We start from the raw sequence: 23,995 nt of genomic DNA, 5'->3' as shown, positions 1-23,995 counted from the left end.
ATTGACTCGGGGGCGGTGGGGGGGGCGGGTGAAGGTTCCAAAGCTGCCAGAAGTGCCTCCTGCCGCAAGCAGCGCCCTCGCCGGGACAGGGGAAGGGGTGAAGCCCGTGCGGAAAGGGCGAGCAAGCAGCAGCGCGGACGGCGACCGGCCCCAGACCGCTTCCTGTCGGCCACACCCGGCACATGCGTCCTCCGCCCAGCTCCTCCACGAGCTGCCACCTGGCCCCACGTCTGAACCGATGTGCGACTCTCGCGGAGCGAGCGCTCTGCTCCGTGCGCCATTCACGCTCCCAGGAGGAGGGGGCGGAATCACGTGGCCTCAGACACGTGCCGACGGAGAAGCCCCTCCTGGCTCTCAGGCCCCGCGGTCCCGGCAACCTCCTCCTCCTCAGCCACAGTCCCTCCAGCCTTGACACCCACGTGTTTGCAGTGACGAAACGCAACAAAGCAACCTCCACGCACCTCACGCGCGGGGACAGTGACTCCCCGAGCTGCAGGAAAGTACTAGATGCTGCGGTGTCACCTTCCCTCCTCTGAGATGTTCTCAAGAGCACATGCCTGTCCCTGTCTTTCTCAGGCAAAGCAAATCGCTACACGGTCCCCTGCCAGCTCCTTCGGAGAACTGTGGCAGCCTGGCGGGTCCCAAGGGCAGAGCCCGACTCCTGACCATGGAGCCTTACGTGCCCCAAGGTAAACGGAGGCAGCCGGTCCTCAGAATCGGAGGCAAAACTTTAAACGGGGTGAGAACATGGCTTCTGAAGCCAACTGCCGAAATACAAAGTCTGGCTCCTCCCCTAGGAAGCCGTGGGGCCCAGACAGGTGTCTCCACGCTCTCCGAGAGCTGTCGACAGGAAAGTGCCGAGCCGATCAGGTGCTGTGACAGTCAGGTGACACAATCCTCGTGGGCACTGGGCGCACTTCCCTGCACACGATCACTGCCCACATCTTCCACCTTCTGCCACCAACCAACCCCTGGTTCGTGCCATCACCTCCTTGCATCTCGCTTAGGGGCTGGGCTGGGACGAGAAACGGGGCTGGCTCCCTCATCCGAATGCCCGGTGCTGGCAGAACTGTCACCTTTGCCTATTTCATTTCCATTCCATCTCTGAGTCGAGGTCAGCTGCTTCACCTGATGACGTCAGGATCTAAGCCCGGTCCAAACTGACCCACAGCGTCACCACACGGAGGGAGGGAGCCACCTCCCATGTTGGTCCCAGCAGGGCGTGGCGCGCGGGTACCACTCAGCACACTGGCTCCCCACTGCGAGAGGCCAGTCGAAAAAGAGCTTCTGGAAGCTCAGTCGTCCCCCAACACCCGACTCCCACCGCCTTCACAGAGCCACAAAACGCCTCACCTCGTGGGTGCCGAAGCCCCTCCCAGGCGCTGCAGACAGACACCCAGCCGCCGGCAAGGACGAGGACCTCGGAAAGGCCGGGGAAGGGTGAAGGAGCCGGCCGAGCCTACGCAGACGACGCGGACGCGCCCGCACGCGGCGTGTGCCCAGAGGGGCGTGGGGCGGAGGCGGCACCCTGGTGGCCAGCACAGACGGACGCCGGTCTGACTAGCGTCTTTGCGACACTTTGGGGGAAATTCAGAAAACGCCTGCTGTGCACACACGCAGCAGACCCCGTTAAGACCCCGTGGCCTTGCCTCTGCGCGAGTAGGGACAGTGCTCGGTGTGTCTTCACCGAGGCCGGCATCGCTGACTCTGCGCAGGGCGGGGCGGCCCGCCCAGGGACGCTGCCACCGCTCCCGTCGAACCACCTCCAGAGAAATGCCACCAAGCAAAACACAGACCGCCTCACGGATCGTCCGCGTGCTTGAGACCACAGGCCCCCAAAGACGTGGCTCACAGTCGCAAGAGGACAGAACGAGAGCAGCAGGCGCGGGCACCGCGGCTCACGGAAGGGGCGGGAGGGGGCGGGTCTGACACAGGCTGGCACTCTCTCCTGTCCAGCAACGAGGCTCCCACAGCCCGGGGCACGTGGCCGGCCGCCCGGTGCCTCGGGCCACAGGCGTGCACGCACGGCTCCACGGGGCAGTGTGGCTGACACCCACTGTCTTCCATGTTGTGGGCCTTTGACACTGCTGCCCACTGACCACATCTGAGTGCCCAGGAGTGGAGTGTGATGACACACGCCCACGGCCGGCAGAGGGGGGCTGGTGACTCAGGCCTCACCAGGACAGTGACCGCAGGCTGCATGCAGCCACCCTCCCGCTCCATCATACTGGCCTGAAGTGACGCCGGAGGGAGAGGAAATAGAACCGCCCGTGGGACCCCTGCACGTGGCAGGGGGCATGGTTTGAGCCAAGTCCTTCGCGTTCGAAGCCACACAGAGTGAGGGGGCTTAGGGTTCCCCAGAAGCGGCCGTGGGCGAGGCAGCACCTACCCAATACGAGCCCAGGCACACGGACAGCACGCAGCTGCCGGCCACCACAGACGGCCGTGGCAGCCCCGTGATGGAGGGGCGTGTAGCGGTCAGAGGACAGCGGGGACCGCACACCCCGACGCTCCCCAAGGGGCAGCTACAGAGACCCAGTTAGGAAGGCGTCGAGACCCATCCACATCCACTAACACACTGAGACAGCATGGCGCCGTCTGATTTCCCGTCTCCTGTGTAGCAGACTTAATGGCGGAAAGTGAACTCTGATGAGAACGAGGAGGAGGGAAGGGCTGGGAGGAGCCCCAGGGGACAGCAAGTGACAGGCAGAGAACACTCTGGGTGGTGAGAACGGGGCACGTGCCCCAGTGCGGGGAGGCTACAGCCCCAGCCGCCTGGCGTGCGGAGGAAGGAGCCAGCACCTCAGCTCTGCTGGAGACAGACCTGACACGCACCTGCTTCTAAATGTTGGCCCTTAATGCAAATAGAAACACATGCCGTGCACTCCCCCCGTGACAAACACGTCCACAGGGTGAGCTGGCTTAAAGCTGGGGTGCCTCGTAGACGAGGTCAGGCTCGACTGGAATGCGGGTGCTGTGGGGTGCAGGAGAGAAGTGGGGGCGGGCTTACCCGAGATAAACGTGTCCACTGGCGCCCACCTCTGCCTTGGCTCCCTGCCGTGGACTGAACCGTACCCCCTAAATCTACGCGAAGCCCTGGCACCCAATGCAACTGCACTGGAGAGGGGCCTTCAGGTTCACAGAGGCCACAGCGCTGGTGCCCAGTCCAGGGCTGGTGTCCTCATGAGAAGACACACCGAGCGCTGTCCCCGCTCGCGCAGAGGCCAGGCCACGGGAGGACAGAGGGAAGGTGCTGCCCACGAGCCCGGAGCGAGGCCTCCCCCAACGCAGGCCCCAACAGCACCTCGGCTTCCAGCTCCAGAACGGGGCGTGAACAAGCAAAAGGCACCCAGCCCACAGGTTCCAACACGGCCGCCAGGGCCCACGGGGATCCCGCCCCCGCAGAACGTGGACATGCGGCTGGAGCTTCCCCAGGCCCCCCGGGCAGCTCACAGCCTGGGCAGGAGGTTACTAGGTTCTGGAAGGCCCACCCCGCCCCTCGCCAGGCACGCTAGGCTGACAGGATGCCACTTTCTCCAAGGGACACTGTGACCCGAGAGGGGACAGTGTTCTCCCCTGACTTGTCCGTTCCAGTCATTTCAGTAAAAGTCCTCCACGTGTGTCTATGTCTTGCTGGACACCCTACAAATGGGGTAAAGGGCACCCCGCCCCACACCTCGTGGGGTGGCAGGAAGGAAACGGGCCACTGAGGGGCAGCGTGACGGCTGCCCCAAGAGCAGAATGTGGCATGTTTCGGGAAGAAATGAAAAGGCCACCTGAGCGCCCCGAGAGAAAGGAAAGCCCCAAGGCCTCACGCACGGAGCAGGTGACGCCTCCGTGCTTACGAGCCAGAGGCTTCGCAGAGCTTGAGAGACCTGTGGCGGGAACGTCCAGCCAGCTGTCCACGGCGCTGCTGCTGCTGCGCAGGACCTGGCTCAGGTGAACGAACACCCTCTGACGTTCGGTGGCAGCGCGCTTGAGCGCTGGACACTACTGGCCTCACACGCTTTTCCCCCTGAGCTTCTCGTTACTTTGGCTTTATGGCTCAGAAAAGCTATGAAAGTCTTACAGACCAGTTTTATCACCGGGCCGTGTGATTATACTATGAGCTATAAATATAGCCATATTATGTTTGACTATGATGTAGACTATGCAGCTGTAACATGCAAGTCTAGTATAACCACATTATGTAAGAGTGATGTAATCATCATCAATTATAACATACGATAAAGATAATCTAAGTCAACATTGGACGCGCTTCCTGAAAAGGCTCCATAGGTGGCCATGGCGTCCAGGCAGGGTCAGGGGTGACAGTGCGAGTGAGGAGGGGCAGGAAAGAGGAGAAACGGGGTCTGGGAACCTGGGGTGGGAGCCTGAAGGACCAGGGAGAAAGCAGAATGGACGGCCTCTGTCCAGGGTGCTGACGGTTACTGAGCCCCACGCCTGCCACTTGTGGCCAAGGCCCAGGGCAGTCAGCTAAATCACAGGACACCGAGAACCCCAACCTCGGAGAACCTGGGCTGGAGGCCTGGTACCAACATTCACCAAGTGTAATTTGGGGCCAATTATTTAACGCTCTGAGCACTCTTGGCAATTTAAATGAGATAATCATACAAACGCACTTTGCCGACTCTAACGGGCAACTTGAACGTGACAGGACATTACACGAACAAAGGGCCTGCTACAGACCGCTGCTCCCACTGTCCTACGTCACTCTGGGCTTGGGGCAGCGAGAGACAAACCCAAGCCTCTGAGTCCCCTTCTATACTCAGAAAAGTCTGCAGACATGCACTCGCTTTAGCTGCGACGCACGCTAACGCTGACCTGCATGCTATCCAGACCTCGGGCACGTGCCAGCAACGCCACTAACGACAGAGGAGCACGCCGTGCTGTTTAAGGGCTGTTTTCCTGACACCGGTTGAGACGAGCTGGAGCGGCCAAGTATACCACGCTACCCAGGTTCGACGGCACGCGCGTGGCCGGGTTTCGCCTCTGGCACGAGCTGCTCTCAGTGCAGGAATCTCCCGGCTTCTATGCACCGCGACGCAGGCTCTGTCCCAGTGCCGGGACCCAGCACAGCTGAAGCTGTTTCATCCCCCTGGTCACAGAACGCAGGCAGCCCCAAACCAGCTCTTCCTCCCCGACGCGGCGGGGTTGACGGGGAGGAGAGCAAGGAGAGAGAGGACAGTTACGATGCCACCTGGCCGAGGATGCAGGGAGCTGGACCCACGTTGCTGGGGGGTGGGGCGGAGGTGTAAAGTGGTGCAGCAGGTTACACAGTCACCACAGGACCCAGGAATGCCACTAGGCAGAGACGCGGAGAATGGAAAACGGGCCCAACACAGGCTGCTACCTGAATGCTCACGGCCGCACCGTCCACAACCACCAAGTGGTGGGAACCAGCCGCTGGTGAGCGGACAAACACACGCAACGTGGCCCACGATGCCCTGGACCATCACTCAGCCACGACAAGGAGGGCAGCACCGGCACCCACCGCAACGTGCACGGACCTCGAAACGTGCTCAGCGAGCAGAGCCAGACATATATATATATATATATATATATATATATATATATATATATATAGATATACACCCACATATATATATATATATATATATATATATATATATATATATATATATATATATACACATATACATATATATATATATATATATATATGCTATATATATATATATATATATGATATGAAAAATCAGAAATAGCTGACTCCATAGCCAAGAAGCGCCTGGGGGTGCCAGGGGCCGGGGCAGGAGGGGCAGGGGTCGGCTGCTGAAGGACACGGGGTGTCCCTGTGGGGTGATGACCGTGTTTTGGAACAAGAGAGGAGTGCTGGTCGCACAGCAGTGTGATGTGTCGCAGGTCACTGTGCCCTGTAAGATGGCTAATTCTATATGAAATTTACCTCGATTAAAAAAAATTAAAGATGCCAGCCAGCCCTCTGGCAACAGCCTGCAGTACTGAGCGGGAAGAGGCAAAACATCCCCAGCCTCGTCTCCACGAGCTTCTCCTGTTGAAAGTCTCTCCCTTCGCTGAGTGCCACTGGGGACAACTGGTGCCCCAGACGCAAGCAGCCACAGCGCCTGGCCGTCACCGTAAGTGGCATGCTCCCCCACGCCAGAAGGAAAGCCGAGACATGTCAGATGCAGCGCCGAGGTGGCTCGTGCTAAAGGGACTTTCAGCGTCACTTTTTCTGTGCATGATGTCAGCACAACTGCTGACTTCAGAACTGAATTTCTGCATAAAATGCAGCTCTACCATCTGCTTGCTCACCACGTGCGACGTACAGTAACTTACAGACTATAACCTACCTGCTCCCCAAAAAGCATTCCAGGATGCCTGTAATAAAAACATCTACACAATACGGCCTTCGAGAATAATGACAAGGAAAAAGGGAACAATATGTAGAAAAATTTAAACCAGGAAGTCACATGAAAAGGATGTTTATCATTGGTGAACTTCTTCGCATCTAAAGCTGAGCTTGCCAGCTACAGATGTGCAAAGATCTGTTATAACTTTGTAAAGTAACGGGCAGCCTCCTAGGACTCTTCTACAAATAACAGGCAATAAAAAATAATTAAGTGTCTTTTTAAAACCACATGTGCTTGTCCAAGAGATGATTTATCAGTATTGTTACAAATGGCGCTGCTTCCTTAAGAGCGTCTGGATTCTGCCTGCACCTTCCAACCCAGGGTCTAGCCTTCGCCAGATTCCAGATTCTCCACCATGAGAACTGTGAGTTACAGGAGCAAACGCGAGTGGAGGTTCTGTGAGCTGACCCGACGGGGCAGAGTCAGGCTGAAAGAAGCCCAGCGTCACACCCGTTACACGACAGTGTCTGGATTTCTCTTATTTGGGCATCTGGATCGGCTGGCTCGGGCAGGGTCCCATCCCCCAGCCCCCCCCCAGCCCCACCCCCACCATCCTGGAGCCCTCACGCATCTCACTAGGCCTGCACTGCCCAACAGTGGGGCCACCAGCCACATCCGGCTGTTTAATCTTAAGTTCACGTCAATCAAATAAAATTTCAGTGCGGGAGCGTAATCCCGCCTCTTGCGTGTGGGCCGGACTCCGTAACATGCAGAGAAGAATGGTACCTTCGCAGTGGAGAAGCCTGGCCACTGCGAGTGGCCCCGTCAGCATCGGCTCGGGGAGGCCGTGCTGGTGTCACGTGCCCCTGGAGATGATGTGACGGAAGGGCACTCTATCCCCGTGGTCTTTTTCCCAAAAACTTCTACAACCCCAGGCTAACCATGACGCAATGTCAGCCAAGGCTGGGTCGGGGGCTGTTCCATCATGTTCATGGCTACAGGGTACGAGGAGAGGCCGAGACCCTCCCAGAAGTCTGAGCAGAGCATGGCAGGATGACCAACACCACACGGTGCCTGGCACAGGACAATGGCCCGCTCCGAAGTGCCTAGCCCCAGCGAGACAGCGCGTCAATGTGGCCGTAGAATCCCGCAGAACTCGAACACCGGTCCGGTCCGGTGGAATGCTCTCCGGGCAGGCCGGGGCCGCGGCTGATCCGCCCCGCTTTGCCCCAGAGGCTCCCCCTCTGCCTCTGAAGCCGACTTTTATTCGTATGAGTGGAACTTACTTTCTCTGACTCCCGTTTGCCACCGGCCGTGTAGGGCACAGGACACAGGGCTGGGAAGAGGGCAGTCCTCTCCTGTCCGAAGTCCAAGGTCAGTGAAGATTCAGAGAAGGCAGGTTGCGACCTGACCTGGGGGCCCCCCTACCCCCCTGGTCAGCGGCACCACTGTCAGCCAACAACTCGCCCTCTCTATGTCCCACGCCCCTCCCTGCAGAAACGGGCACCATGACCCTCACCCGCCAGTGTCACCGGGAAGACGGAAACAACCCGCCCCTGGGCAAGCCCTGGCACGGTCTACAAGGAAAAGCATTTCCGTCCTCCCGTGCAGAAAGGCTGGCCCGGGCTGTACGCGCGGTGCGCCCCAAGCTCCAATCCCTCCGCCATGGCAGGGCGCGAGCCTGGGGAAGCAGAGCAGCCCACCCGACACCGCCTGGGGAGGGGGCGAGACGGCTTCTGTCAGCACGCAGAGTCACCGGCGGGCCTGTGTCACTGCTCAGACCTGCCAGCTCACATGTGAAACGGCCCCTTCGCTCAGGCCGGCTCTGGGGACGCACTGGGCACCCGCAGGCCCGCTCTTGCTCCGTCGCCCCCAGATGAAGCGCCCATGAACGTGGCGTTTCCATTCTCGTTCACGCGGGAGCTCGGGACTCCAGAGGCTGACCTACGCCAAGCGCGCGTCTGGAGACCCCTCCCGCGTGGGGGAGGGCTCCGTGAGCTCCTCGGCGCTGTGGGGCGAGCACACCCAGAGTGGCAGCCTGTGCTGCGTTCGCTGTGCGGCCCCAAGGCATCTGAATGGCTACTGACATTTAAAAGTGGAAAGTCCAATATAAAAATGAGGGTTTACACTCTGGTGAAAAATCGGGAAATGCGGCCACCTGGGCCTGCAGTCCGGGGGGTGGCATTTGGCCGAGAACACCCACGCTTTGTCTTTGGTCCCAAGTGGGGACCTTCAGGAAACCAGGGAGGTTACGACCTTGGTGGGTCCACAGGGCAGCTCCACCTCAGGGTGCAGGTCTCTGCTCGCGAGTGCCACCCACCTTCCCGTGCAGCTGACCCTGCCTGATGCGAAAGGTCCCTCTCTCGCCGCCCTGCGGACACAGCATCCCCCTGAGCACAATAACAAGCAAGCACGTTTTCTGAGCAGCAGGGGAGTACCCAGGCTCTGCACTGCCAGAGCGAGTCCCCGGCACTCAGACCTGCCGCAGGGCAGGGCGATAACACCGCAGACCACACCTGTGGCTCTGCCACCCTCTGGGGCTGGTTGTCAGTCATCTGTGGCTGTCTAGAGAAGGCAAGTCTGCAAACTACGGCCCATAAGCCAGATCAGCCTGCCTCCTGCTTCCATAAATAAAGTTTTATTGGAACACCGACCTGCTAACTCACTTAAAAAATGCCGACCATGACAGAGCTCTGGGGAGACCACACGGACGTGACATTCGTACACTGTGTGTTCTCTTCTCCGCATAGCTTTCCCATAGGACGCCGTCCCATAGGACACCGTTTCATACGAAAGAGTGTCAGGGGATGTTATGCAGAGAAGTGAAAATGGAAGATGAAGAACCTTCTAGAAAACGAGGTGAGGGAAGGTGCCCGTGAGAAGGTGACGTCTAAGCAGAGACCTACACGAAGTGAGGGAGCAAGCCACATGGATGGCTTGTGGAGCCCGGACAGCGGGGACAGCAGGTGCCAAGGCCCTGGGACGGAGCACGGTGGAACAGGAAAAAGAGCAGAGACCCAGCGGGCAGGAAGCCAGCCACGCACTACGCGGGGGCCTGGGCGTTATTGCAAGGCCGACGGGACGCAGGGAAGGGCCGCGAGCAGGGCGTGCGAGACCTAGCGTGCGTCTTATGAGGTCAGCTTGGTGGCTCGACACAATGGCCTCCCTCCCCCCGGGAGGGCCCGGGGACTGGGCAGTTGGCTGAGAGCGGCGGGGGTGCTGGCCCCGGCGTAATGCAGGCGTGAGCGGGGGACCCCAGCGCATGCGCGTTCTCCGCGAAGCAGACTCTCCAGCCCCAGACGGCGGCGCCCAACCTAAAGCCAGCGCCGTCAGCTCCCTGCCGCTCTCGGAATCGGGCACGGATCGTTCTCGGAGGCCCGGAGTGAGTCCTAGCTTCTGGAAACACCCACAATCCTGCTGTGGAAAACCCAGCAAACTGCTTCTGAGAAAAGGTGGTGAGGAAGAGCCTCTGGCCTCCACGGTTTTGAAGAATCACCAAAAGAAAAACCCCGTTCTCGTGGGAAGAGACCCACCGCGCGGCAGCGCACTGCGGCACCGGCTCCCGGGGTGGGCCGGGCCAAGGCCCGCAGCCCCACGGGACGGCCGGGCACCACCGACGCTGTTCCATCTCAGGGACCTGGACCCCGGTTTCCAATCGGTGGTTTTTAACTGCAAGTGGCAAAAAATGGCCTCCTGTTGTGCAGACGAAGAAAGCTGATGACGAAGATGCTTCTCAGAGCACGAGTCCTGCTCCGCCCCGGCATCCTGCTCACCCACCCGGCGGCTCGTTCTGGGCCCTGCGCCGTCGCAGGCCTGTGGACAGCACAGCTGGGCCACGGCTCCTCCATCTGTAAAGCGGAGCTGGCGCAGCTGCCCGCCCACCCCTCGGGCCGTGGGTGACGAATGGGAACCTAGGTGCTGGCTGTCCCCAGCCCCCGGTGCCAGGTCCATTCTCCATTGCTCTGCCCTTAGGGGACCGGCCTGCCTGCTCGCCTTCCAATGACAGGCCACCATCCAAAACCCGCCCTCGCTGAAACCATGAACGAAAGTAACACGAGGAATCCAGGATTTGTCTCCCTCGTGTCCTGAAAATAAAAACGGAATGCGCGTCACAGACGTGATCTGGAGGGGAGGACGCGGGTGACGAAGGAAGCCGAAAGCCTCCCCCATCGCTGCGCCTTCTGCTCTTCCTCGGCGTCGACTCCGAGTCCCATCTGTGTGACAGACGCAGCGGCTGCCATGCCCTGCATCTCGTCTCAATGGCCTTCACTGCGCGCTCATGGCTGGGGCTGGTATGGCCCCCGGCCGGTGGCACTGCAGAATGCTTCCTGGTGGCCTTTCCCTCACCTCCACAAACCTGCCCTTAAGTCCCCACCCAGATCATTCCCGGGAAGGAGGCTGCCCACGCCCTTCTCACCGCTCGGACTGTGATTAATCAGGTAGGATCCCTCGAGAAACCCACCCTTTGTCAGCAGCTTTGGTGGGTAGCTGTGTGGTGACATATTTCTGGGGGATTTTTGCAGAATTGACTGGGTGCTGATGACTCTGCGAAAGCAGCTGAGAAGACGCCCACATCTATGACAATAATTTTGTCTCCTCAATCGATCGACCCTAGGACACTTGTAAGAGAAGCTGGCAGAGTGCAGTTTATTCAACATGATCTCAATTTGCGGGGACCGGCCAATTCAAACGTGCAACCCTAGGCTGGTGGGTATTCTGTCATGTCCCGCGGCACTGAATCAACAGCAAGCACCTTCACGCTAAATAAAAATTCCCTCTGGTGTATGGCCTGAGCTGGCACCGATGCCCATAGGTCTGGGAACTTCGAGCCACCACTCTAGGCTTGCGGTTGCAATGAGGGGCTAGACAGCCCACCTGAGAAGCATTCAAACACCGTTTAACAGAAAGTGCGGCTGTGACAGAGGGGACACATGTGCGTATTTCTCCTGTGCTGCGGAGGGGCGTCTGGGCCCCGGCTGCCACCTTTACACCGTGCCCGTGCAGAGGTACAGGCAACTACACTGGGACTCAGCCAGGAAGAGAGCTGATGTGACTGTGCTATCTCCCCGGAACCCTGCGGCATGTCCCCCGTGATGTAATTCATTAGTGACACCTCTTGCTTCGTCGCCCCATCTGCGTTCATGCATACACGTCCGGAGGCACCCAGTTATTAAAGGAAAGAGAGATGTCAATTACAAAACTACAGGGTTTCCTTGGTTTATTATTTGAAAAAATAATAGGATGCAAATAATGATAATTTTGTTCTTTTTATATTTCTTAATTGTTTTTTCTTCTTTTATTGCTTTGGCAAGGGCTGCTAGTCCGAGAGTGAATTGTAGGTGACAGTTCTAGGATCAGCTGTCTATGTCTGATTTCCAGAAGTACGTGTCCCTAACAACAGAAAATTCATAAATGTAATACGGGAAAACCGAGCAGGGGCTCAACACGTGACCACTCCAGTCAGTCCCTCCAGTGCTGCGAAGACTTAGAGCACGCTCCAAGTAAGATTCCGTTAAAGCTGGTCCTTCTCCACAAACGCCAGTTACCTTACAACATTTTATTCATACGTTACACGCCCCACATACCAAATGGTCTACCAGTTTCACTTAATGTTAGCAGCAAATCACGAAGGAGAGAGGAGAGCTTTCAAAACACGAAAGAGGAGCAACTGGTGCGTGTGTTTTCGTGGAGACGCGTGACGTCCCCCTGCTCTGGCGTAATCCTGCTTAGTCGGGGAGTGGGCCGTGTGCACAGTTAAAAAGCAATGTCCTCATGGCACTCACCTTAGTGAAGCTGTCTTTGACACAAAGTATCTCTTCTTTCCAGAAGTGACTCCGCAAGTAAACTCGTGAAACACGATTAGCGCAGTAATGTTTCCCAAGGTGACTGCCCCCTGCGGTGTCAGGACGTGGTCTGTGTGTAAAACATAACAGGCAAGAGCGGCGGCGACGCGCGACGGCTAAGCCAGGGCTCTGCCCCAGGAGACGCAGTGCTACAGCGCGCCGTGAGGGCGCCGGGCGCCAGCAACCCTGACGGCGGGCGCCAGCAGAGCACGGCCACGTCTGCACGACAATCGCCTTGCTGATTCTGCAGCTTACCATGAAAATCAGACGACAAATCAGTGACTAAAAGCATCGGGCTGGGCTTGTGTCTGCACCGATCGCTGACACCTGTGTCCCCGCCTCAGCTGAGTGCACCCTGTCCCAGGTGCTGAAGAGACGGCCACTCCGTCCTGTGGCAGTAGTTACTTCTGAGTAAATGGTACAGAGCATCTTCGATTCGAGGAAAATGCTCCGCACCAGAGGCATCTATAAACTAACTAGCGTCAGCACCATGACAGCTCGCACTTACGGGTGCCTCTGTGCGCCCGCTGCCGTGTTAACCCTTCACCCACATTTTGTCTTTAACACTTACGGCGATCTTGCTGTCTCTATCCCAACTTTAATGTGAAGAACTCAGACATCAGGGGCTTCACATCCCAACCACGGTCCCCGAGCGCCCCAGTGGTGCCCCTGGGGACGCGGACTGGAATCTCTGTCCCCAACCCCTACACGGGGACGAAGGGGCTGCGAAGAAACTGCGCTTCAGCGCACCTGGCTGGTGGCGGGATCTGAGGCTACTGGCGATGTGCGTGGCTTAAGGACGCCAGATGTATGCGGTCACAGTAAAAGCTCAAGGAGGAAAGGGGTCAGTGGTGCCCCAGACGTCCAGCAAACAGTTGTGGCCAGCTGTGTTCCAGGTTTGGCGTAGGAACAGGTGACATCTGCTAGCCCACTGATCCTGGGGAACAGAGTCTGGTGTTGACAAAAATTGGAAGAGCATGCGATGACAAAGGACAGGGACCCCGGGGCAGGCGCAGCGATCCTGCCGTCACACCCGCCCCGCCACTCGCAGCCTGGGCATCTCCGACCGGCCGCGGCTCCCGTGAGCTGCGGTTTCCTCCGCTGTCACCCACCTGGGAGGCCTTTCTGGGGCTTGAATGATGTGATTCAGGTTAAACGCTCGCTACGACGCCCGGCCCAGGGAAACACGAGTTATCGTCACTCTGTGCCATCGTTCAAGTACCTTTGGTGGCTCGCCCGAGATAAACACACAAACGCACGACCTCACGTCTGTGGTCGTGAGGTGGCCACACTGCCCTGGCCCTTGGGGCCCAGTGCTAGCAACTGAGGCTTAGGAACAGGACTGGGAACGAGGGGAGCTGCCAGAGCAGGCCCTGCTGGGCGGAGCCCCTGGTGTTTATTCTATTCATTGGACAAGTATTTGCATTCACTTGTCAGGCACTGTTCTGCACAGTGTACAAATATTAATTTATTCGAGGGCCACTGGGTGACTCGGGGACGTAAGTGCCATCGCTGCCCCTGTTTCACACAGTGGAAGCTGAGGCAGCCGTGGGGACCAGCCTGCCCGGGGCCACACTCTGGCTCCAGGGTCTGCGCACCTGACCGCTACCCTCGGCCGAGTCCCACCCCTTAGGATAAACCAGGAAGCAGCATCTGCGGAGCGCGCAGATCCAGCACGAAGGGACGGCCGGGGGAAAAGTGTCCACGAGTCCCTTTGGTTTCCGGTCATGGCAGCTGGCAGATAAAATAAGGGACAGCACGGGTCTCGCTGAGGCGCCACTTACTGTCCTGGACACAAACAACTTTTGATCTTTATACTTGAGCCTCTGACATTTATTCCATTTAATAAACTCAAGGGTCACGAACGCAGCCCTGAGCACACACCCCGGCCTCATCTGGGGGCAGAGAGGTGATTCTATGACATGAAGTGGCGGCTCACACGTGTAAGTGTATCCATGTCCCATATCCATGTCTGAAAATGTAACAAGGGGTGCAGAGCGTGTCTGGGGAGAGTGTGCTCCGGGGAGGGGCATGTCTGGAGAAGGCGTGTCTGGAAAAGGGGGTGCATCTGAGGGGCGCTGTCTGAGGGAGAACCTGTCTGGAAGGGGCGTGTCTGAGAGAGGTGTATGGGGAGAACATGTCTAGAGGGGAGGCGTGTCTAAGGAGGAGAGTATGTCTGGAGAGAGGAAAGCGTGTCTAAGGAGAAGAGGTGTATTATGGGGAGAAGGAGGCATGTCTGGAAGGGGGCCCTCTGGGGAGGGGGCTGTCTGGGGAGGGGCCTGTCTGGGGGGAGGGGCGTGGTGAGCAATTTGCCAGCAGCCCTACCTCTGATTTACGGGAGGCATTTTTTTTTACAGTGTTTTATGACTTTGACCTTGAAAGGGTTTCTAGTGAAACAGCGAACACAGGAAGCCACTCAGCAGCCCCCAGGCACACCAACCAGAGGGGCTGGTTGAGCCCGTGCACACAACGCTCCGTGCCTGGCAAAACTTATCGTCTGGTCCCGTCCTGAGCAATCATCATAAAAGGCTGGCTCTCAGAACGGGGCCCAAGGAGCCGGGCTCAGCACACAAAGCGGAAGCAGCCCTGACAGGGACACCGGGTTGTCATGGCAACCGCAGGACCACGCAGGCTCCCCTGCCCCCTGCACTCGGGGAGAAGTGCGTTCTGACTGGCGCTGGAGGCCCGCCGTGTTTGGTTCCTGGCTTTGGGGTTCTATTTTTAAAGGAAAGGTTTTGCCAGCGGCACACACGCCCTGCGTCTGGCCGGACTGTCACTAACATGCCCGGAGATGAGAAGCAAGGCCACCAAGCCCCTCCTCCAGCTGCGGCACAGGGCGCAGTCGCAGCCGGTGGGCCAGGCGGGGTTCTAGGCAGTGCTGAGACCCGCGTCCATTCCAGCGGTCTGCATCACTTTCCCCTGCCACTTGTGTAAGAGAGAGGACTGGAACGTGGGGCGCCGAACCAATCAGGTGCTGTCTGGAAACAGATGGCTGCCTCGCCGGGGGCTGGGGCTAAGGAGAAAGCAGTGTGGCAGGGTGTGCGGGGTGAGCGGCCAGCGCTCCGTAGAAGCTGCACCACCCGCCTGAGGGCCCGCCCAGTTGGGGCCGCGGGGATACTGCACCCTGCCAGAGTCCAGCCCCAGGACAAGAAGGGGGGAAGACGTTCCCGACCTCTGTCCCCAGCCCCTCTATCTCACTGGGAGCCGGGGCGGGCAGTGCGCGGGGTTGGCCCCTGGGGACACAGGGGCAGGAGGGTCAGAGGGTGGGGACAATGCCAGAGTGCCAGGCCAGCACGACCGCACGTGCAGGGACAAGGCCTCTGCATCTCAGCGTCCTGATCCAAGTGGAATGGCTAAGTCCCCTCACAAGATGAACTGTGTGCCCCCAAAATTCAAACGCTGAAGTCCTAACTCCCAGAAACTGAGGTGACCCATTTGCTGGACGGTCAGATGAAATCGGTTCAGACGAGGCCCTACTGGACAGGGTGGCCTGATCCAATCAATGTCTGGTGTCCTCATCAAAGGGGAGACGTGGACCTGCACGCACACAGGGACAACGTCAAGAGGACACGCAGGCAGAGTTGGGGGCGAAGCGTCTACAGGCCAGGGAATGCCAGGGACCAGTAGCTGACCACGCCCAGGAGCTGGACAGGGGCCGGGAGCCGCCACCCCAGCTGTGAGAAGCAGGATGAGCGTGGACGAGGGCACATGGTGGAGAAGCACCGGGCACCAGGAGCCATCTGTGTGCCCCGTGGGCCAAGCCGGAGGGTTGGAGAAGTCTGAGCGGAAGGACACGACTCAGAGGCAGCGGGATGTCCTCGGAACCCAAAACACCCGCGCCCTCGGCCAGACCCGCCCCCCTCCTGTGCTGCAGGGAGCAGCTTCTGCGGCACAGAGACGAGACGGGAAGCCCACCACGCCCACCACGCCCTCCGTCCAGAGCGCGCGAGCCCGTAAGCAGGTGCCCACGTGTCTGCTGCGTCTGTGTCAGCGCTCGGGACACCGCGAGGGGGCACGTGTTAGCCGTCCTTTACCAGTGGGAAACTAAGGCATAAGGAGTGGCCCCTGGCCTAGCACCGCACGCTAGCGCTAGTGGACTCAGGTGACCAGCCCCTAAGCCTGCCGTCCCAGTGGCCACCACGCAGCCGTGTCCCTGGCCAACACTCAGGATTGCCAGTGGCTGACGCAGACCATCCAGGAAGCACCTTCTGTCCCCGAACCACCCCTAGCCAGGTGAGGGAGCTGGAGAGACCCCCCCCATGGCCTTCCGCGGGGTGAGAAAGCTGGGGAGACCCCTCCATGGCCTCCGACCAAGTGAGAGAGCTGGGAGTGGGTGTCGCCGCAGAGGATGCATGCGGCCCAGCTGACCTCGCAGGCACGCCCACCACCGCCCGGAGCGGGAGGACCCGGCTAAGCTGCACCTGGGTCCCTGACCCTCAGAAGCTTCAAGACAGGGAAAAGTGTGTTGTTTTAAGCCACTGGCTTTGGAACAATTTATTACATAGCAACAGGTGAGTAACAGCTACCTTCGGAAACTGATGAAAAATAAATATGTAAGACGCACTGCCCTCTGAGCCGTCCATGGCCCACGCTGGCCTTGCTCAGCACCCCAGGTCCAGCCTCTGCCCACCTGGGTGGGCTGGGAGGCAGCGACTTGGCCCCTGGGACCCCGTTTCCTCATCTGAAAAGTGCGGGTGCTACAACGTCTGTGTCATCGGGTCGCTGTGATGGGTAAGGGAGCAAACGGGTGTTGGCGTGCGCTGAGTGCGCCATGGCTACTGGCGGCCGCTCTTACCGCTGTGGTGACAATGCTGTTCCGGGAAAGACGCAAACGGATCTTTCACAAGGGCTGCCTGAACTTCGGTGGGGACACGCCTGAGCAGTCTGCAGCTGACCACGGCCACCCGAGCCCTCTCTCATCCCACTGAGAATAGGTCACGAAGGACACAGGAGCCGCTGGCACCACAGAGACGTCTGATAGTAACCATCTGCACAGCTACGATCGGTTTGGACATATGGGATCATAATATTTTGTGATCACCAGCAGACACACCTCGCTCTGCAAACACACACAGCTGCCGGGTGGGGCAGGCTTGCTCTCCTCCTGAGATTCAATGAATTCTCTTCCTCCCAGGGTGGGGACACGGGGATCAGCCACCATGTCCTTCTGCAGGGCGGGCCTGATTCACAGAGCACCGAGCACTGAGGCCCCCAGTGCAGATGTTCGTGTTTAACCAGGAGGGAGACTGGCGGGGGCGGGGAAGTCAGCCTGGGGTTTCATGTGCTGCACTGGCTTCTCTTTCAAAGGCAGGTGGCCTCTCAGAAGGGCGACCAGAGTCCTGCTAAGACCCCAGCGGGAGCTGGAATCGCCTTGTGAAGGGAAGATTCTCGGCTAGGAGGCCTGGGGCGGAGCCTGCGATTCTGCTGTGTAAGGAGCCTTGCTGAAGCCTTAAATTCCATCTCACAGATAGCACTGTTACTCCACGGAACTCATTCACCAGGTCACGAAGTCTAAGCTGTGAAGTATGCCAGACCCCTGAGTGCCGTGGATGCCAGCCCCTCAAGGCCCTGCCGCGGACAGCCTTTGTGCCAGGCACGGGGGACCGCGGTCCTCACCGCTCCAGGCTTTGCTGCCACATCTGCACCCACTTTCAGGAGCAGGGAACAGGGCGAGGTATGGGCTGTAACTCATAGATGGTGCTGGAAAGTGGCAAGGTGCTGTTGCAGGTAGAATTTCCACTCGCCCCATTATGTTCGGGTGACACTTAAAACCAGCTCGGTGGCACGGGGTGGCGGGGAGTCCCGAGGTGGGGCCCCCCACGAGTGCCTGCTTCTCCTCAGGGCCGCGCACCGACTCCGCCCTCAGCAGCAGTCAGGATGGTGACAGCTTCCAGGGAAGCTGAGGGGGTGCCTCCTGCAGCTCACTCAGAAGAAAGGGGAACTCCTGGAGGCCACCGCAAGTCCCTCCTCTTACTGTCGCAGCACACCCCCTCCAGGACCAACCCCTGTCGGGGAGGCCACCTCGAAGGCCAGAGGGGAGCCACCTGGGCTATAAGGTGGGTCTGCTGACGCCAAGGCACGTGGGCCGCTGGGGAAAGTGGTGGAAGCTGAGAGAAACCTGGGCCAGGTGGCAGGAGTGAGGTGGCAGGAGTGTCACCAGGCCACCGGGGCCTATCAGGTCCGCAGGAGCTGCCTGCCCGTGTGACAGCTTGTCAGAGCCCCGCTGGGCACCTCCGGGAGCGACTCTGAAAGGCAGAAGGACACGGGAGAGCCAAGAGCAACTCACCGTGCGTTTAACGAGATCCGGGCAGAACCTCTGACAGCGCCAGCGGGTGGGGCTGACGGCTGGTGGCGACGCGTCTGACTCTGCTCTCATCTTCCTTCCTGAGGACGACGCTGGAGGGCGGAGTCCGTTCACGCTGCACAGAACGGGTGCTGGGAGCGCTACCCCGTGTTTGGGTCTTAACCCAAGAGGGCCTTTGAAAACCATTCAGAAGTCCTCGGTGAGCGCAACACAAAGGGACCCGCTCTGTCCATTTCAAATCCCCGTGCCCTTGAGGCCAGCCGCGTTTTTCCAGCACAAGTAAATGGACTGCCAGACACCTGAACCCCAAGTCCTGCTGAGCCTTCTCACAGGACGCCCAGGTGGCATCTCACAGCCCAGTTAGCTGGAACGCGAGTACCCGACACTGGTTGGAACAGGCTGAATGTCGGCGGACTCGGGTCTCCAGACCAAACGTTAACAGGAAACGGGCTGGGACGGGTCTCCAGCTACCAATGAGGTTACCCAAAGGGACGAGCAGCCAAACTACACGGGGGACACAGTAAGTCGTCGCGGGACCGCGACAGGACGCGCGTGCCTTCGGAAGGGTGAGCTGGCGCGCCCCACCGCAGCGCCACACAGCTCTCGCAGCTGCAGCCACTTTCCCCGTGAGACCTTACACCTCCACGGTGCCACCTAGAGAAGGCCAGCTGTGTCGCACCGCGCTGTCACCCCGAGCCTGGCCGGCCAGCTGGGGCACACGCGCCACCGGCCGCCACTATCTCCTCCGACTCGGCAGCTGCTGGTCCCTTGTTTTCCCAATTCTAGCTGCCACATGACATTGCATTCGTTCCAGGTGTGCGCACAGTGCTGAGACACGCACGGAGCCGCTGCTCCTTGCAGAACGGAGTCCGCGTGGGTCGCTCTCCCACGCACAAGCCCGCAGACTTGGTCCCGCAGACTCGGTCCGCAGACTCTGCCCGCTCCGCCCCCGCAGCCTCGCTCTCGCACGCGCACGCGCACGCGCAGTCCTGCCCTCCCTGCCCGGGGCCTGCGCACCGCTGTCCTCTGCCTGGGCGGCTCTTTTCCCAGGTGTCTGCGTGGCAGGCTCCTTAACCCTTCAGTCTTCGCTCGTATCTCATCTCCCTGCGGAGACCACCTCGCCACCTTTGTGAAACATTTCAAACGTCTTCGCAGCCACCCCCTCTCCATCTCATAGCCCCAGTTCCCTTAACGCTATATTTTTCCAAAGCATTTCCCACCAAAGCATGTAACAACGTCTTTCACTTTTTTAAAACATCTGTTTTAAATTGAGGTGAGAGTCACATAAAATAAAACTAGCCCTTTTTAAGTGAGCAACTTGGTGGCGTTTAGTACCATAAATGTCCAAGGAGCATGGCAGACGACGCTCGGCATCCTCGGTCATCCGCGAAACACACCCGGAAACCATAACACGCACCAGAGCACGGCCGCAGATGGGAAATGACAGGTGCGGGTGAGGGTGAGGCCGTGGGGTCGGAACCCTCACCCACTGCCCGTGGGCGCGAAGAACGAAGAACGCGCGGCCTCCGCGTGACGCCTGGAGGCTCGGGAACGCAGAGGACCACGTGACCCCGCGACCCCGCTTCTCAATTACGCGTTATCTGTCCCCACCCGCCAGCACGGAGCTCTGCGCCGGAGGGATGTGGGTCCGTGTGGTTTCCTGCTGGATCCCGGCGCCAACAGCGGTGTCTGGAAAGGGCTGGGGCTCGGAGGATGACTGGCCAGTCTCGTCTTAGAAAAGTTCCGAGCCATTTTCTGGACATTTGTAGGGTCACTGGGAGTTCCTTCAACTCGGTGATTCCTGCTCATGTCCCAGCCACAGAGCACATTGGTTTTCTTCTCTCTCTGAATTGTTTGGCTGTAAAACAGTACGGGGATCTACCTTTCTAGGTCTTTTTATTTATTGGAGCTTGTTCACCCAGCAGCACAAAAGCTAACATGAAAATTATAGGCAATGAAATAAAAACCATTTATTTCCGGGTTGTAGCCACATAGCATTCTAATTTTTCTAGAAAAGTGGGAAGGAGGGACCAATCCACTGCCATATTTGATTACTTTTAAATAACGTTGCTTTTACTCTCAACGCAGCGGTAAAAATCTGAAGCCCCGTATCGGAGATAACGTACTTCCTGTCCCGCAGTCCTGTCAAATACCAGCTCTTACCGAGAACCACGAGGTGGCATCTGTCACCAGTAAGAAAGGGGTAAATACGGAACGGCCTATGCAGACGCCCGGGGTAGCCTGGCTGGGGTGCAGGGGGAAGAGGGGGCGATCAGCAAACACCGGCGGAGGCAGAGTGTGAGAAGTGAGCAAAGGTCCCATAGAGCTGTGGACAGATTCAACTTGCTGACCTAAACAGCGGTTCACTTGAGCAAAAGCAGAAACGCAGAGTACAGCCTAGGACAACCAAAATTCTTCATGCCAAAGGGAACTTTCGAAGTATCTAAACTGTTAAAAGTTTCCTAAGAATGTATTCATATAATTACTCCTTGTAGATTCATAACAAACAACAGTGATTTAACCACATAAAGACAAGTCCGTAGGCCTGAGGTTTGCAGACGTGGGGTCTGGCACACAGGACACCACCGGAAGGGAGGGTCACTTGTCCCACCACAAATCTATTCCTGCCGAAAAAGCGTGCTGACCTTTACGGGTGCGTTTCTGTCCTCATGAGTTGGAGTCTACACCGTCACTGTGTCATGACGGCCGCCCGTGCGTGTGCGGATGCCCTTGCGCGGCCGCCCGTCCGTCCTCTGCTGCCGCCTGACTCTGCCAGCAGGCCACCGGGAGACAGGAGGACGGAGGTGGGGAAAGTCCCTCGGGGCCCCTGCCACTGTCCCTGCACAGGCACCCACTGGATGTTTCCGGGAACAGCAGGTGACTCCTACTAGCAGGGCCCTGGGTCCCCTCTGTGCCTCTGCCGCCCTGGCCCTGAGTTTCAATGATCCGGCCTCAGGGCGTTCGCCACTCAGCGTCTCCTTCCTGCCTTTCCAGCTGCTACCTGGTCAGCGGTTCTGCACACACACGTGTGAAACTGTCTCGCTGGCATAATGGTGGGGTCTCCGTCTCCTGATTTGACCTTCAAATGAGGCTCAGTCTCTCCTACCTGTGCCCTGGAGCCATCACGTCAACACCAACTGCCACATGCCCCGGAGTAAAAAGTGCTGTCACAGAAGCCACCTGCTCACATGTCTGCCAAGACTTCCATTGACTTGAACCTCACGTCAGGACCGCCTGTCTGCACGTTTGTCTGGTTTCCTGGTTGCTAGCAACAGGAACAGCCTGGGACTGTCATGAGCTGGAAGGCGGGCTCCCTGGGGGTCTCTCAGACAGCCAACACTGCAAGTGGGGAGACCCGGGATATCTCGCGGGCATGAGAACTTTATGCTTCAGCCCTCTAAACACTTCAGTTCTAAACGGTGCATTCCCAGGGCTCCAAACCTCACGGCCAGCCTTGGCTCGTGGCCACCGCCGCCTAGTCAGCCCCTGCAGGCAGGCAGGGCCATGGTGCCCACGCGGCCCGGGGGCCAGCCCGGAGAGCGGACCCTGCTGTGAGCCAGACGCCAGCCGGTCGGTGCTGACTCCCTCCACGAGCTGCAGGTGGCAGGCCCCTCTGCTGGGACAGAGGCAGGCAGGGCAGAGCCGTGCACTGCAGCTCGCGACACCCCAACTGCAATCAGAACACCTGCCACGCTAACGGACCCTCTTGCAAACCTGATGTGTGCGCTTCTTCCCAGGAGCTTAAATCTAAGTGCTTGGCTTCGAAACCTCTGGCGAAAGACTGCCAGTTCCCCAGTCCCACGGTCACCTGATTTGATACAAACTATTTGCAAGCTCTTCCTTCCAGCCAGCCCCTAAAAGGCAGACAAAATTACCTGCATGCCAAACACGCCCTTGTGGAGGATAAAAACTGTTTCTGGACTGTGAGGTGTTATCCGGTGAGAAAAAACACAGAAATTCCCAAGCCCAGCTTCTCAAATGCCACGCAGCCTCCTACGCAGCCGGTCCCAACACCTGAGCCGTTTATCAGTGACGGAGCATCCCTTGCCATCCGCCTCCTCTGCAAACCCACAGAGCAGCTTGCGCAGGCGTCCCCGTGTGCTCTGTGACTGTCCCTAGTTGCACGAGTAAAATCTTAATCAGCTCCAAGGAAGAAGCACCGGGAATCCTAGGAGGCGGTCAGTCTGCTACGAGCCTAGAACAGCGGGCCCTCTGGACACCTGGGACAGCCTCGGTGGGTCCTCCCATGTCGCTGGTGAGGCAGAAGGACCTGGACCGCCACCTGAAGGGCAGGAGCCGACACCTGATGAGCCCATCAGAGGGAGCCTTCCAGAGAAGGGCGAACCTCCGTCAGCTTTGAGAGCAAAGCACCTCCCTCTGGCCACCCAGCCAGGGGGTCCCAGTAGCCCCTTAGCCCTTGTTCTTCCCCCAAAACTCCCCACGTTCCACCTGCTCTCCCGAGCAAGCCAGGGTGAGGGCTGGCTATTCCCGGGGGACAGTTCCATCTGCGTAGACTGGGTGAGGTACGGCCGGGTCTGCACTGGGGCTTTATGTAAACACAGTTGGTCCTTGAACGTGGGCTTTTCATAAACACGTACAGTGACACAAACACATTTTATCTTTCTGACGGTTTCCTTAACAACCTTTTTTCTCTAGCTTGCTTTATCGTAAGAGTGCAGTATACAGTACACATCACACACAACGCGTGTTAATGACTGTTTATGGTATCGGTAAGGCTTCCTGCCAACACTGGGCTGTTGGTGGTTAAGCTTTGGGGGACTCAAGGCTATACCCAAATTTGCAGTGGTGTGGGGGCCGGTGCCCCTACCCGCTGCACTATTCAAGGGTTGGCTGTAGTAGGAAAAACCAAAGTCACATAATAAAAATAATAGCAGCAATTAAATGGGTGCAGTAATAGCTAATAGTAACTGGGTTTCTTTAATTCATAGAAAAGCTGGTCATTAATTCAGCAAATACTAGCAGGCACCTACTATGTGTCGGGCACCTACTATGTGTCGGGCACTGTTGTAGATCCTGGGAACTCAAAAACGGCGGCGAACAGGCAAAGCCTCTGTTCTCGAGGAGCTTAGAGTTGGCTGTATAGCAGAGACTGAGGGGAAAAAATGCCATTTGAAATAAAAATCATATGCCGTCATTTTCAACATGTGCAGTGAGTGGCCAGTGACCTAGGAACACTCAGAAGTGAGGGACACGCTAGCGGTGCACGTGGGGGCAGGACGGGTGTGACAGCAAGTGGCAAGAAATCCATAATTCCACTGAGGAGCCAAGCTCGCCACACAGCACGCAGCTGTCCACAGCAGCTCAGCCACACACGACACTATCCTCCCGTGGGGCCAGCGGCCGCCCCAACTGTCCCCACTACGGGCCCGGTGGCCATGCAGCCAGTTAAGAGCCCAGCAGCTCCCACAGCGTCGGTGTGAGAACGGGGCAAATGCCAGCTGTGGGGACCAATCAGCCAAACCGCAGGCGCGGGGCAACAGGTGTGTCGGGAG

General features: G+C 58.5%; 1 protein-coding gene across 2 annotated transcripts in view; it reads right to left on the bottom strand.

Annotated features, from left to right (window-relative positions):
* RIMBP2 (RIMS binding protein 2) overlaps positions 1 to 23,995 on the bottom strand; it is a 140,030-nt gene that overhangs the window by 64,405 nt on the left and 51,630 nt on the right. The window lies entirely within an intron of this gene.

This window comes from Pteropus medius, unplaced genomic scaffold (genome assembly GCF_902729225.1).
Source record: "Pteropus medius unplaced genomic scaffold, Ma_sr-lr_union100, whole genome shotgun sequence".
Taxonomy (NCBI): Eukaryota; Metazoa; Chordata; class Mammalia; order Chiroptera; family Pteropodidae; genus Pteropus; species Pteropus medius.
This window is presented reverse-complemented; position numbering and strand designations above follow the sequence as displayed.